The sequence below is a fragment of the Arvicanthis niloticus genome, chromosome 25, assembly GCF_011762505.2.
Source record: "Arvicanthis niloticus isolate mArvNil1 chromosome 25, mArvNil1.pat.X, whole genome shotgun sequence".
NCBI lineage: Eukaryota > Metazoa > Chordata > Mammalia > Rodentia > Muridae > Arvicanthis > Arvicanthis niloticus.
Window position 1 is genome coordinate 11,254,722 of NC_133433.1, and position 15,047 is coordinate 11,269,768.

Consider the following 15,047-nt stretch of genomic DNA (forward strand, 5'->3'; position numbering starts at 1 on the left):
TGAGAATTATCTGAATATCTATTAACTGGTGACCAGTTTGAATAGTTATAATGTATCCAAGCAATTAGAACATCAAGATGCTTTCAAATAGAAGAGATACACATGTCTGAACTGACAATTTACAAGAAGTGGTTTCGTTTGTTTGTAGACAGTTTCTTTACTTAGTCTCTGGAACTCAGTATGACTAACCTTGAACATGTGGGGATCCTTCTGTCTCTGACTCTTGAGTTCTGGAGTTAAGGCATGTACCACCACACTAAGCTTTCTATTTGATGAAAATGTAAGATTATGAACGTGTAGCGAACTGGCACTGCATGTATGTGTCTGCAGTACTTGTATGCACATCTTTCTACTCAGGATTGTACTTAGAGACTATTTATAGAGAGACACAAGAAAACTCTGAAGGGAACTGGAGACCAACTCAAGAATTTGAAAGATGATTTTTCACTGCATGACTTTTTTTTTTAATGTTATTTGCCGGGCAGTGGTGGCACACACCTTTAATCCCAGCACTTGGGAGGTAGAGGCAGGCGGATTTCTGAGTTCAAGGCCAGCCTGGTCTACAGAGTGAGTTCCAGGACAGCCAAGGATACACAGAGAAACCCTGTCTTGAAAAACCAAAAAAAAAGTTATTTCTTTATTTTTTTATTTTTTTTTTAACAGTCCAGTCACTATCCCCCTCCTGGTCCACCTTCTGACTCTCCCTCATCCAATTTCTCCTGCCCAGTCTCCAAGAAGATGTCCCTACCCCACCCTCCACCCTACCAGACCTCCCCATTCCCTGGGGCCCCAAGTCTCTCAAGAGTTAGGTGTTTCTTCTCTCACTAAGGCCAGACCAAGCAGTTCTTTGCTGTATATTTGTTGGGGCCTCATATCAGCTGGTATGTGGTGCCTAGTTGGTGGCTTAGTGTCTGAGAGATCTTGGTGGTCCAGGTTAGTTGAGACTGCTGGCTTTCCTATGGGGTTGCCCTCCTCCTCAGCTCCTTTCAGCCTTTCCCCAACTCAACCACAGGGGTCCCTGGCTTTTTTCAATTGGTTGGGTGTTAAGTATCTGCATTTGACTCTTTCAGCTGCTTGTTTTGGGTATCTCTGAGGTTAGTCATGCTAGCCTCCTGTCTGGAAGCACACCATAGGATCGGTAATAGTGTCAGGCCTTAGAGCCTCCCCTTGTGCTAGATCCCAATTCTGTCCAGTCACTGAACCTACTTTCCCTCAGTCTCTTCTCCATTTTTGTCCCTGCTGACTGCATGACTTTTATACTGTGAATTTTACTGTATACAGATATGACCTTTTAAATATAAAATAAAAAGTCATATTTTTAAAGGGAGATCCTACAAAGAATCTAGGGAAATAAGACTAAATGTGTATTTAATAGAATATTTATTATGCTACTGTTTAATGTATTTTCTCTCCAGCCAGAGATACTGAAATTACCCTATGGAAACACGTCTTAATTTTAACCATAAAATAATCTATAATACACTCAGAAATTTTCATTCATTTAAACTTAGAGTCAGCTCCAAAGACTAATAGGAAAGATTGTCCACCCTAGACTGATACAACGTACCATCTCTTTTGAAACAACTTTACCTTTCTCTTCCTCTATTTTTGTTTCAATTCATTTTTAATAATTTTATATTAATGCATTTAAGTTATTTAAAAATTAAGTATACTTCCTATTCTACCACATAAAACATGTTCACATTTCTAGTTATAAGTCAAATATTTTAGCTTAAAAATTCCTTTTGTACCACTGTTGTGATTTTTGTTGCCTTTCTTTTCACTTGGTCTTGCTATTTCTTCTATCCATATAGGGATCCACAAGTGCTTTGTGGCATTATTTTACAGCTTTATCTTTGAATACGTGGAATCAGATGGAATGCATGGTATCATTCTGTCGCTTCCTTTTTCAATCAACACTATGTTGATAGGAAGCGGAAGCACAACTTCCTCTTACAAATTTACATATCCTCTTCTTGAAAGATGCTATTCTACAAGCCAGCAATGAGGCGCACTGCACAGAGACTCCCACTGCCAAACAATCTGAGTTTGATCCCAGGAAATCCTAAGATGGAAGAAGAGAACAAACTCCTGAAAATCTTCCCCTGACCTCCACACAAACACCATAGAGAGCATGCCATACCAACATGAATGCAAAAAAAAAAAATTAATGAAATGTAATTTAAAATGTTTAAAGCTTCAAAGGGGCTGGAGTGACAGCTTCGCAAATAAAAGAGCTTGCTTCTCTGGCAGGGGAATTGAGTTATGTTTCCAAAACACAGCTCAGGTTGCTCACAACTTTATGTAAGTCTAGATTCAGTGGACCTGCCACCATCTCTGGGACTTATGGTCACTCCATGCACAAAAATAAAAATAAAATAAGCATTTCTTTTTAAAACATCACCAGCATTCTTCTCTGTGATTAATCTTTGTATTTCAAATTGAAAAATAACACCCTCTGCTTCTCAAGCTGTAGAGTCCCTCTGCCTCCAAATAGCAATATTCAAACTATTTATTTTAATTACTTCATTGGCAATAATAATGGGGAAATAAGAAATACTGAAAATAAAAAGCATGGAAAATTATAGTATTTAAAAATCAGAGAACGTGGCCCCATGCTACAATTCCTCATACCATGGCCTGATAGAGACGGTTGCAGTAAAGTCTGCTGTTAATCCTATTCTGTTTGGGTTTTGAAAGCAGTAAACCCAACCAACCATTGCTCCTAATAAAGTGAAAAAGTCCTACCAAACCTATTTCTTGTAACAAGGCTTATTTAGCTAGATTCTTGTAAGTGTCATGCAGGACATAAAATAGGTGGGCCTTTGGTTTAAATGAATGTGTTGATCTTTGCAGATGTTTAGACAGGGAAGATCTTATTTTGCCAAAGAGCTAACCAGTAAAAAAAAACACAGAAGGATGAAGAACTTATGCTCTTAATAAAAAAATTCTTTGGTTTAAGCATCAAGTCTGCCCCCTGTCCAGTTCATTGAACATGGGCATGATTCCTGACTTCTACTTTGATCTGTTAAAACAGTCTAACTCAGGTGGTTGTTTGAGCATTAAGAGCTAGTCTGTAATGTGCCTAGTAAATGTTAGTTGCTATTATTATGTTATTCAAGACCTGCATACTCACAGGGCCCACTTGGAATCACAGTCGATGAAGAGAAATGAGCCTTCTACTTCTTCCTGAGAACTTGTCATTTAGATTCAGTCAATACTCTGGGTTATCTAGTGATATTCAGTTTTAAGGGCAAGCTGAGATAAAAATCCATACATGAATATAGGTTCAAAAGTTGACATCTCACTTACGTGCAGTCCCATAAATTTTCAGGATTAGAAAACCAGTGTCATTACTTTCAAGAAGCTTAGTGGATTCCATTGGAATGCCAACTAGAGAATCAATATTTTCATAGCAGTGAAACCTGCAGAGATGGCTCCTAAGGCTGAGGAATAGGTGGGACAGTCACTTGAACCACTTACAAATTGTCTATGAAGACATCTATTGGCCAACAAAGATGTTTATTAGAGGTGCTTATTTTATCAACCAGATAATACCTGTTTGCAATCATACTGATACTCCCAGAAGTAAGATATTAAAATAATAACTGGAGCATTTGACACACTATAGAGAACTTCTGACCACAGTCTTTTTTAGAGGAAGAGAGTTCTTTCAACAATATTATCTAATTGTTGTTTCTATTATTATTATTATTATTATTATTATTATTATTATTATTATTATTATTATTACTATTACTATTATTATATTCATTTACTTTACATCTGGACCAGAGCTTCCCCTCCCTTATGTCTTCCCAGTCCCTTTCTCTAACACAGCCCCGCCCCCCATCCAACCCTTCTCCCTTTCTCCCCAGAGAAGAGGAAGCTTCTCATGGATATCAACCAACCTTAGCATATCGAGTTGCAGTGAGCCTAGGCATCTTCTCCTATTGAGATTGGACAAGGCAGTTCAGTTAGGGTTGAGGGATCGAAAGGCAGGCAACAGAGTCAGAGACAGACCCTGCTCCTGCTGTAAGTAGTCCCACACGAATACCTAGCTACATCACTGTTACAGAGGTGCAGAGGGCCTAGGTCTGTCCCATGCGTTCTCTCTGATTGACAGATCAGTCTCTATGAGCCCCTATGGGACTAGGTTAAATGATTCTGTAGGTTTTCATGTGGTGTTCTTGACCCCGCTGGCTCCTTCAATCCTTCCTCTCCCTCTTCTACAGGGTTCCCAACGATCCACCTGTTTAACTGTGGATCTCTGCATCTGCTTCCAACAGTTGCTGTGTGAATCCTCTCTGATGACAGCTATGCTAGACTCCTGTCTGCAAGTATAATAGAAAATCATTAATATTGTCAGGGGTGGGCTCCCTCTCATGGCATGGGTCTCAAGCTGGACCAGTCATTAGTTGGCCATTCCCTCAATTTCTGCTCCATTTTTTATGCCTGCACCTCTTGCAGGCAAGACAAATTGTAGGTCTAAGGTTTTTGGGTCGGTGTCCCAATCACCTGATTTAAGGAGATAGCTGTTTCAATCTATTGTCCTAGGTATCTATCTAGCTTGTCCCAGACATAGAACTTCCCCTATTCCCAATACAGTTGTTGTTTCTTAAGACAGATTTTTCTCTGTGTAGACCAGGCCGGCCTCAAACTTTTTATCTTCTTACTTCAGTCTCCAGAGTGCTGGGTAAGCAGGCATGAGCCATTCCTAGCCAATGGTGATATTCTGATAAGTAGTGTCTACAAATTGATATTGGGCTTTCTTCGGAGTTCTCACGTGAAGAGGCTACCTTGTTCCCTCAAGAACACACTTGTGAATCACACTCATAAAATACTAGAGTTCATGACCTAAGTCAGTGTGTGTGTGTGTGGGGGGGGGAATGATAGACAGGAATTCTAAGACAACAACAACAGCAACAACAGCAAAGATCCCAAAAGGGAAAGAGAAGAAAGCACTGCTGTACCAGCGTGTTAGGATTCGGGAAGCCATGTAAAAGAAATTCACACAACAGTGAGTTAGATGCTTTCCTCACTTGGATGCAACTCATATTCTGGAGCTTGAACATTATGAGGATTGGTAACAGAGACGGTACAGTCCTGTGTAGTGTCTTCTGAGACCTAGTTGATACTTACCTGATGCTTGTGTGCATGCTGGTAGCCATCTAATCAACTCACGTTAAAACTTCTGCTGCTGCCCCTGATGAGCTATGGATGCCCTGCTGGACGGCCCTATTCTCGTGCACACACTAGCAGCACCAAGCAGAGTTAGTGGGTTTTAAGAAGTATACATAAAGTCAGGAGGGGAAAGTGGCGGTGGGAATGTGAGAGGAGTTGAGAACAAGGACTAAGAAGCAGGTTTCATTGAACCTTGTAATATGCATGTCTATAATTCTCAAACAAAATTCTGAGCCAAGGCTGTAGCTAAGATCTTTCCACTTCAGTTTCTACTCCCAGAAAACAGGATGTGGAAAACTTGACATCTGTAGTATGCTCAGCTTTCCTCGGGCTATATATGATTTTGTTCAAACACATTAATAATTATAGTTAATTCTTTAATAAGAAACAGCATGAAATTATCTGACTGTGATGAGTTGATGTGGGCCTCCTACTGAGCCAGCTGATCGGATGGGACTCAGATTCCATGTGGAGAGACTGTTAAGCACATGTGTGCCCTTGCCTGCTGGTTAGGTGCTCTTGAGAGATAACATTGGCATGCTACACAGTTGCTTCGTAGATTCACAACTGTAAGTTTCTTTGTTGGATCAGTTGTATTTCTGACTACTATAGTTAATCCCCATCCCCACAAAACCCATCCTTAGCACTGGTGCCAATACTATACTTAAACAACCTGAGGAAAGTCAGTTCCTTAATGATCACACATGATGTAATGATTGTAGGAAAATTTCATCCTATTCAATTAAGATCTAGATCCTCTTAAGCCTTTTTGAAATTTGTTATGGTCTGGAATTATCATGTTAGCCCTGGCCAGTCTCAGTGTGCTTCTGGACATTCAACCCCTAATTAGGAGATTAAATTTCTTCCAGCCACATCTCTTTGCTTCTAAAATTTTCCAAGTAAGTATGACTTAGTTTTGAAAACAAAATAAAAGTTGTATCCCATAAGAAGGAATTTTTCAATCCATTTTGAGGGAAATGTATGCTTATTCTAAAACTCATAACAAAAGTAAAATCCATACAGGAAGGATGGGAGTGCATTTGAGCCATAAGACAAAAAAAAAGCTGATGGCACATTTGCTAAATATTAATTCTCTACTGAGCCATGAAATGGATTAAAGTTCTAAAAATAAATATTAATAGAAGAGTTTCTGCCAATCCCATCCAAGAGAATACATTTTAATAGTAAATATGTCAAGTGAGAATGTCTTTTCCCTGGATTGAAAATAAGCTAAAACTTCCTTTTAAAATGAAGTCTTTTACTAGTCTGAGTTAGTATAACCCCTGCACATTGGTTAGCATTTTAGCATTGATCATTTGGGAATGAGAGTATGTTCTTCACCTTCTGGTCTTTTGAGAAAGCTTTGTGTACATCCTGTCAAATGTCTGTATGGTGCCTGAGTTTTGATGAACATCTTGGTAGCTTTAATAAACAAATTTTGTCTTCTGCATTTTCTATGACACTTCCTGGCTTCATTTTAAATAAACTCTCATAAAGAACAATGGGAAAGGTGCTCAAGACTCCACAACTTTAACAGATTTATCATTCTCCTTCTTGATTTACAAAAAAATTAACTCATATTTCTAGAGGTAATTACAAAATTTATATATTCATAGAAACCCGGCACACACATAGATAGCATCACATTTTGATATTTATGAAATGCCAGTTTTCCATAAATATAGAAAACCAGTAATTATCACTGGAGCTGTTTATTAACATTTGGAAGAAAATAAATAACAAGCGGCCTCAGTATTCATTAAAATTCCCCAATATAACATTTGTCCTCATCTCAAAATAATCCTATGTGCTGTCCACGTTCTGACTTCAGTACCTCTTATACTAGTCAGATTATATTTAAAATAATAGTTGCTAAAATGTTCTCATTAGCCATTTGTTATACTTTCTTGGATATCTAATGATTTTAGCTCTTTTGAAGGAGGAGAGAGAGATAGGGAACTATTTGCAAGCACAGTATTTGCTGTCAAGCCAACATTGATCATTAAGATGAACTTAGCACAGCACCTTCTTCATAACTCTGAGCTATATGAGTATAAACTCAGCCAGCTCTGTTGTTCAGTGTTGAATGGTAGGAGGAGGAAGTACACCATGGGCCGTTGATCTCCATTCCCACTGTGGGGCAGGTGCTGGGGTAGCTGGGTGCCAACAATGGGCACATTGACTTATATGCGTTTTGAGGGAATAAACAGTACATTTTTTTATCATCACAAGCTTCTCTATTATCTAAAAGAGAATGTATTTTCCAAACTCGTCCTTTGGAGTTTTGGGTTGTTATCACTGTTGCTGCTTTGCCCTCTCTCAACACTAGAATAATTTGGACTGCCATCTCTCTTGCCAGGGCTTCCATTCAGCTGTGGCTGAGAACTATTTTAACAGGTCAGTTTCCAGCCAGTATGATTTTAAGTGCAGGCTTAGAGTTTCTGAAGAAAAAAAAAAAAAAAAAAAAAAGCCTGGAACAATGGTTCACAAAACAGAAGGAAGTAGGTTGTTTTTCTTGAGAATTTATAACCATCAGTCATCTTACATAGTGCTGAGGGGAAAAAGAATGTTGAAAGGCATACCATGCCAGTCATAGGCTGTGATGGACAGGCAGGAGGTGCTGAGCCTTCCTAAGCATGCCACAGCCCTCTTCTTACTTATTGGTCGTATATGGATTACACATGTGGTGATCTGGTTTGCTTTCTGGACCTATGATAAACACCATGGCCACAAGCAACTTGGCAAGGAAAGGGTTTATTTGACATACACTGTCACAAAACATCATGGAGGGAAGCCAAAGTAGAAACCCAACGCAGGAACCTGAGGCAGAAACCACAGAAGGAAAGATGCTTGCTGGCTCACTCTCAAGATCACGTTCAGTTACCTTTTTTATATAGCTCAGACTCAGTGGCCTAGGAATGATACTGCCCATAGTAGGCTGGGCCCTCCGACAGAAATTCGCAATCAAGAAAGTCTGACCACGCCCACAGGACAATTTGGTAGTGGCAATTCCTCAGCTGAGTTTTCTTCTTCTCAGGTGTGTTAACAGCCAAGGTTGGCTGTCACATCCAGTGACGGATGAGACAATTATCCAGTACATTTAGCTACAAGAACATATTTAAGCTGTATTAAATTAGCTCTGGAAAAAACTACAAAGGCCTATTAGCCTGGGGCTAATCAACCTCTTTCCCTTGTTACTGACAAATGATCATCAGGATTATTTTGACCTTCTTCTTCTTCTTCTTCTTCTTCTTCTTCTTCTTCTTCTTCTTCTTCTTCTTCTTCTTCTTCTTCTTCTTCTTCTACTTCTCCTTCTCCTTCTCCTACTACTTCTACTTCTCCTTCTCCTTCTCCTTCTCCTTCTCCTTCTCCTTCTCCTTCTCCTTCTCCTTCTCCTTCTCCTTCTCCTTCTCCTTCTCCTTCTCCTTCTCCTTCTCCTCCTCCTCCTCCTCCTCCTCCTCCTCCTCCTCCTCCTCCTCCTCCTCCTCCTCATTCTCCTCCTCCTCCTTCTTCTCCTCCTCCTCTTTGTCTTTCTCCTCTTCCTCTTCCTCTTCCTCCTCCTCTTCTCTTTCTCCTTATCTTCCTTCTATGTATTGGCTATTTTTATTGATAAATATATAGATAATTTTTATATCTAGCTGTACTAGTCAGGATTCCCTACAGTCACAGAACTCGTGAATGTCTCTATATATTAAGGTAAATTATTGGCATGACAGTCTACAATCCTATTAACCCAACAATGGCAAGCTGTGAATGGAAAGTCCATGGATCTAGTAGTTGCTCAGTTCCATAGAGAACTGGACTTCTGTATAAGCTGGAATCCTGAAGATGTAGGTTCCAACAGACATGCTGGCAAGTAAGTGCAAGCAGACAAAAAGAACAAACCCTTCCTTTCTCTACTGTCCTTATGTAGGCCTCCAGCAGAAGGTAGGCCCAGATTAGCGTGTACTACCATGCCTCAATTTGGAACTTGCTCTGTCCAAGGCTGGCCTTGAACTCAGAGATCTGCTTTCCTCTGTCTACTAGAATTAAAGGCATGCATGTAACCTTGCCTGAACCTAAGCTTTTCATAGCCTCTGTGCCTCAAGATCTAGATCATAAATGTGCCCTGCATTTCTAGATTGTAGTTCATTCTAGATGTAGTCAAGTTGACAAGCAGGAATAGCCATCACACTATCACATTGTTCCAAGAAAGAACAAAGTGCCCCTCAATTTCACTATCAGCCTTTGGTACAAGTTGTTTATAAATGAAAAAAATCACACCTAAAATATTTGTTCTGGCCTCATATGTTTAGTATGCTGTCATAAGCCTCTTTCTCTGCCAATAAATGCTTCATATATTCTGCAGCCTATAATTTATAATTGCCATAATTTATCTAACCAGTCCTGTGTTGCTGAGGAGCTAGATTGTGTAATACTTTCTGATATGTTAAACACTGGGATTTTGATTATCTGTCATTGCAAATGTTTCTACTTACTTCTTCAAACAACTTCCTAGAAGCTGAGTTTGTTTTGAACTTCTCCAGTGATGTGAAATTTTGTGCATCCACAGGCAAACCCTTTTATCGCTGGACAATGTCAATTCAAGTAAAATCTATTCCTAGGTCTCAAAAATAAATGATTGCTCTTTTTTTATACATATAGCGTGTGTATGTGTGTATGTGTGCATGTGTGTGTGTCTTTTGGGGAATCCACTCTCACCCTTCTCTGTGTGGGTCCTGGGGATCAAACTCAGGCTTGTCAGCGTGTACCTTTATCCTCTGAGTCATCTTGCTCATTTTAATTACAATTTTAATCTACAAACTTTTGCTTTAATTCTGAGGATGTATGTAGCCTGTTGGTTTTTGGACATAAATATGTAAATGAAATAAGCATTTGTGAAAAGACCAAAAGTTGTTAGGGGCTATTTTTGTTTGTTTGAGACGGTTCCTCTCCAATTTATGGGCGTATAATTTACAAATTAAAAATTATACATGCTTAATGATTTGCTCTGTACAGATTGTAAAATAATTAGATAAAATTAACCAATATACAGATTATGTAACAGTTATATCGTTGAGATGAAAACAATTATTATCAACTGTATTGGCAAATTTCAGGCATACAGTAACATGATGGCGTTATCAGCATAGTCACCATACTGTGTTGTAAGAACTCTAGATGCACATGGATCCTCTGTTAAGCCTTTGACTCTGTTCTCTTTCTTACCAAGAAAGCCTTGAATGTTGCCACCCTGCTCTCTGCTTCTACAAATTCAAAATTTGTAGCTTCTACATGTGAAAGATGATGCAGTACTTACCTTCTTGTGCCTAGATTATTTCATTTAACACAGTGTTTTCCAAATTAACATGTGTTATCACAAATAACAGGATCTTCTTTTTAAAGCTTAATTACTATTCTATTATAAATGAAATATACAACATTTTCATTGTTCATTCAATTGTTGTTTGACACTTGGTTGAGTCTCTATCTTGACTCTTCTGAATACAATAAACTCTTCTTGGCTACAATAAGCACACGAGTGTAGACATTTTCATAGTTTAGTATTGAGAAGGGCAGGAAACAGAATCACTACACCCTGTGGTAGCTCTATTTTTAATTTTTTGAGGAATCTCTATGTTTCCCTTAATGGCTATATCAAACTATGCTTCCACCAAAGTTAAATAAGATTTCTTTTGTCCCATGTCCTTGCTGACACTTGATGTTCCTTCCCTTTCTTATTTTTTATACACAATGGTTGGTGCCTCGGGAGTTCTCCTGGGGTATAGGATAACACTGAATCTGGAAGTCATGCCCAGGATAGCAAAACAAAAGGCTAGGATGCCTAAAATATAATAATACAAAGGTTTCATATTCAGGTCCCTCTGTCTACTTTTATAACTTCCTTTTAGATATGAGAGAAATAAACTTATGTCTAAGACTCATTTGTGAGTTTTAAAATCCATTTTAATTTCTTCCCACCTACTCATTGCTTAATGAAATTCCTAACAAGATTTGAGGGTATATCTCCCAGTGTTAATCAGTAATAATTATGATTCCTGTCCTACCAGTGTCTTGCCTTAGTATGTGACAAATCCAGAGTAGATAAAAAAAAATAAGCCTGTCAAAAAATGATATGAAAGGCATCTAAAGGGAGCATATAATCCTTTTAGAGAGAATCTCTCAACTTGCATAATTTGTATATGGCCTGGTGTATACATAATATTTATAAAATGTGTGGTATATACATAGCTTATGTGGAAGTTGGCAACTGTGGAGAAACTTGAATTCCTTGCTATATTTTCCAACAGTGTCAGAAACAAGATGATTCATTTAACACAAAAGTTGAAGTGAGTATAGTTGGGGCAAGCTGGAAGCTGAGAGGAGCCAGCATTCAGAAACCCAATGCTCCTTTTCTTAGAAAGCAATACCTAAGAACACTGCAAGGGGAGAAAACATTTTAAAAGGATTAAAAGAAAAATTGAAGTTAAAGGAAAGTTTGCTCATCATGCATATTCTCATTCTGTGTGGTCATAAAGCTCAAGGCCTGTGTTGCTTCCTCTCCTCTATGTCTCTTTCTTGGCCCCCTGAGGCATAAGTTATTGAGGCTTCTCAGGAGCAATGATGTTCATAAGGACCAGGAGGAAGAGAAAAGAGGAGACCTAACATCCTTCTCATGGTCAGAGAGAACCCGTGGTGTGTGTTGTTGGCAGCAATTGTCATTAAAATATATCCTTGCCATTCATTTCCATTTTAAATTCTTTTTCCTATTATGCAAAAAGATGAATGATATTAACATAAATAGTCAATTTAAATGTAAGATAACAATGATGAGTACAATTCAAACAGCAGTGTCATGAATCTATTTTAAATTAACTGAAATACTAGGTTTAAATTTCATTCAATGTATACTGTAACAGAGCTATAAATTCTTTCAGAAGATAACAATAGAGGTTTCAAATTTAAGGTTATCTCTAATCATTGGAAGCTAGCACCCAAAAGAGCAATTATGAATGAATTTGAATAGTATTAAGGATAGTTCTTTCTTACAGGAAACTTATGGGAAAAGAGATGTTTATCTTTTTCTCCAAAACCAAGAAATGATCAAGCCTGATAGTTGCAAGAGGTGATATTGACATGAAGTTCCATCTTTGGCATGGTGATTATCTTTGCTGCATAAAAAATGTAAAAGGATAGAGGCTGGAAAACGTTGCTTGGTGGATAAGAATAAAGGATTCAAGTTTGGCTGCCAGAACCCATATGCAACACTTTTCCTGACTCTATGGATACTTGCATTCATGTGTACAAACACACACACACACACACACACACACACACATAAATAGTAATAATAATAATGAATGATAAAGCAAAGGATGTTGATATAAGGAAAACAAAATCAAAGAAAACTTTTACTGGGATGGTGATACTAATGTTTTCCAAGAACCTCTCTTCATTTGAAGACTCATATTACACATACAAAATTAACCTTGACACTAAATGGAAAACATAGCCCAAGAATACTTAGTATGCTTTAGGAAAAGCTTAAACTATGAACTAAAGTCAAAGTATTAGACTTTATAGTACCTGTCATGTATTGCATAGTATTCTGAACTTATTTTTAAAATTGCTGGTGAATTATTTTCTTTGTGATTGAATGTGCTATAAGATTGCTCATAGCAAACACGTTAATAGAATAGTATTTGGTTTGTAATATCAAGGAAGCCAATGAATTTTGTTCTAACCATGACAATAAGACCTGGGAAAATATTTTTTTGAAAATAATTTTTTAAATAACTTATCAAGTGAGCTAATGAAGAAAAGGGCTAAATGGAAAAATTAACTGAACTCTTGAGAAATGAATATTCCATGGATGAGAAAAGAAGCCTAGAAACTTCCATCCTTCAGGACAAAATGAGAAGTGTCCATGGGTCGAGGTTCTTCAGGAACAAAGACAGTCTGGCAGAATGGATAAGAAGACAAAAATCATTCAAACCCAAACATCCAAAACCTTTTCCTTACACCCTTAACTGTACTTTGAATTGTGCAAAGAAAATTGATCAAGGAAGGACTGGAGACCACTCAGACCCCGAGTTATGCCAAAGATGAACGTTGTCTTCTATTTGCCTAAATACTGATACTATAAAACCAGAGGTAGCACAGAGCCCCAGGACTGGGCTTCTCACAGGGAATCTCAACCTGGAGCCGAGCCCAGGTCAGATCTAGGAGAAATCTGAGGGAGCCAGTCTCAATGTTTCATGAAAGTGGATGAGCTGGTAACTAAGTAAAATGTCACAAAACATCCCCCGCCCCCGATTTCTCTTGTTTATTGTACACAAGATGTAGTAGCAAGAGGCCAGAGATTAAGCCAGAGAATACACATCATATTTAGTAAATAATATTTAATAAAAAATGTGGGAGCCTTAGAAGACTTTAAGGCACTTATGAATATACATACAGCAAAGTGGTCATAATGATAAATATATTTTAGAAAGCAATGAAAACTATTTTTTAAGACCAAAGCAAGATTCTAGCACACTCCACCTAACATAACATCTAAAATTATAACAGACTAACGATGGGTAGGCTTAACAGAAGGTGAGGCATCTTATAAAAGCATGGTGTTTACGAAGGTATCAAAATGAGTAGGGATGTAAAACAGTTATCGCAAAAAAAAATAACAAGAGACAAGCCACTTACATGATATCATCCTATTATTGAGACAGAGGCAACCACACATGCCACTCAAAAACACACAGGCTGTCCATCTGCCATCTATGGGCTCTCCTCTCCTCTCCCCTCCCCTCCCCTCCCCTCCCCTCCCCTCCCCTCCCCTCTCTTCTCTTTTCTTGCTTGCTTGCTTACTTCCTTTTTCTTCAATTGACATAAACTATAATCGTTTTAAGGGAGGAACTAACATGAAATTGACATTTTTGGATAATTGAAAGTGGAAGAACTCAGCAGATTACACTGTTAGAAATGCAATGTCTGGTTGAAAAACTAATATACTTGGGGAGAGGGTCAGAAGGAGAAAATATTTGGGTAAGTATAAAACATTAGCCTTCCCTTTCCTTAACTTCTTTCAAAAGAAATATAATAGTCCATGCAAAAGCCCGAATGTAGGAAAAGAATTTCTCAGGGTGAGAACCAGAAAAAGACAACAAAGAAAAGACAAAGGGCTCTATTCAATACGCATGCATAGCTCTGTCATATTCCTATAGCCTTTTGGTGACAGCCCCATCTTTGGAGTAAGTAATCATGAATGCTAGCATGTAAGGGAAAACAAAAGCCCTGGAATATAAAGAACTAGTAAGAAGCTCTCAAGGCAAAGCCTCAATACACTCAGCCTTTGGGTGTGAATCCACAGAGCTGGTGCAGTTGTGAAAACCTCTGTGTCTCAGTTCTCTGTCACAGCATCCACCAACATCTAACCTTTTTGTGGTTTATAGCATATGAACTAATAGAAGTCAAATATACAACATTGTGATAGTTAACTCCATACATCAATTTCTGTGGGTTTAAAGACACCCAGACAGCTGGAAAAGTGTTATTTCTGGATAGGGCTTTGAGGTATCTTTACAAGAGATTAGCATATGAATGTCTAAGTAAGGATGATTCCTTTGCCAATATAAACAGTCACTATCCAACCCACTGAGAGCTCAAATGGAACAAAGGAGAAGACAGAAAGTAAGTGTACTGTCTTCCCTGCTTAGCCTAGGACATCCAATTCCTCTTGCCCTTGGACATCAGTCTCTCTGATTCTTGTGCCTTCAGATTAGAACTCACACTATTAATGTCCACTCTCCCCATTCTGAAGTCTTTGAACTCAAACTGGAGTATACCATTTAGCCTCTTGACTCACCAGAATACAGAAGGAAGCAGGA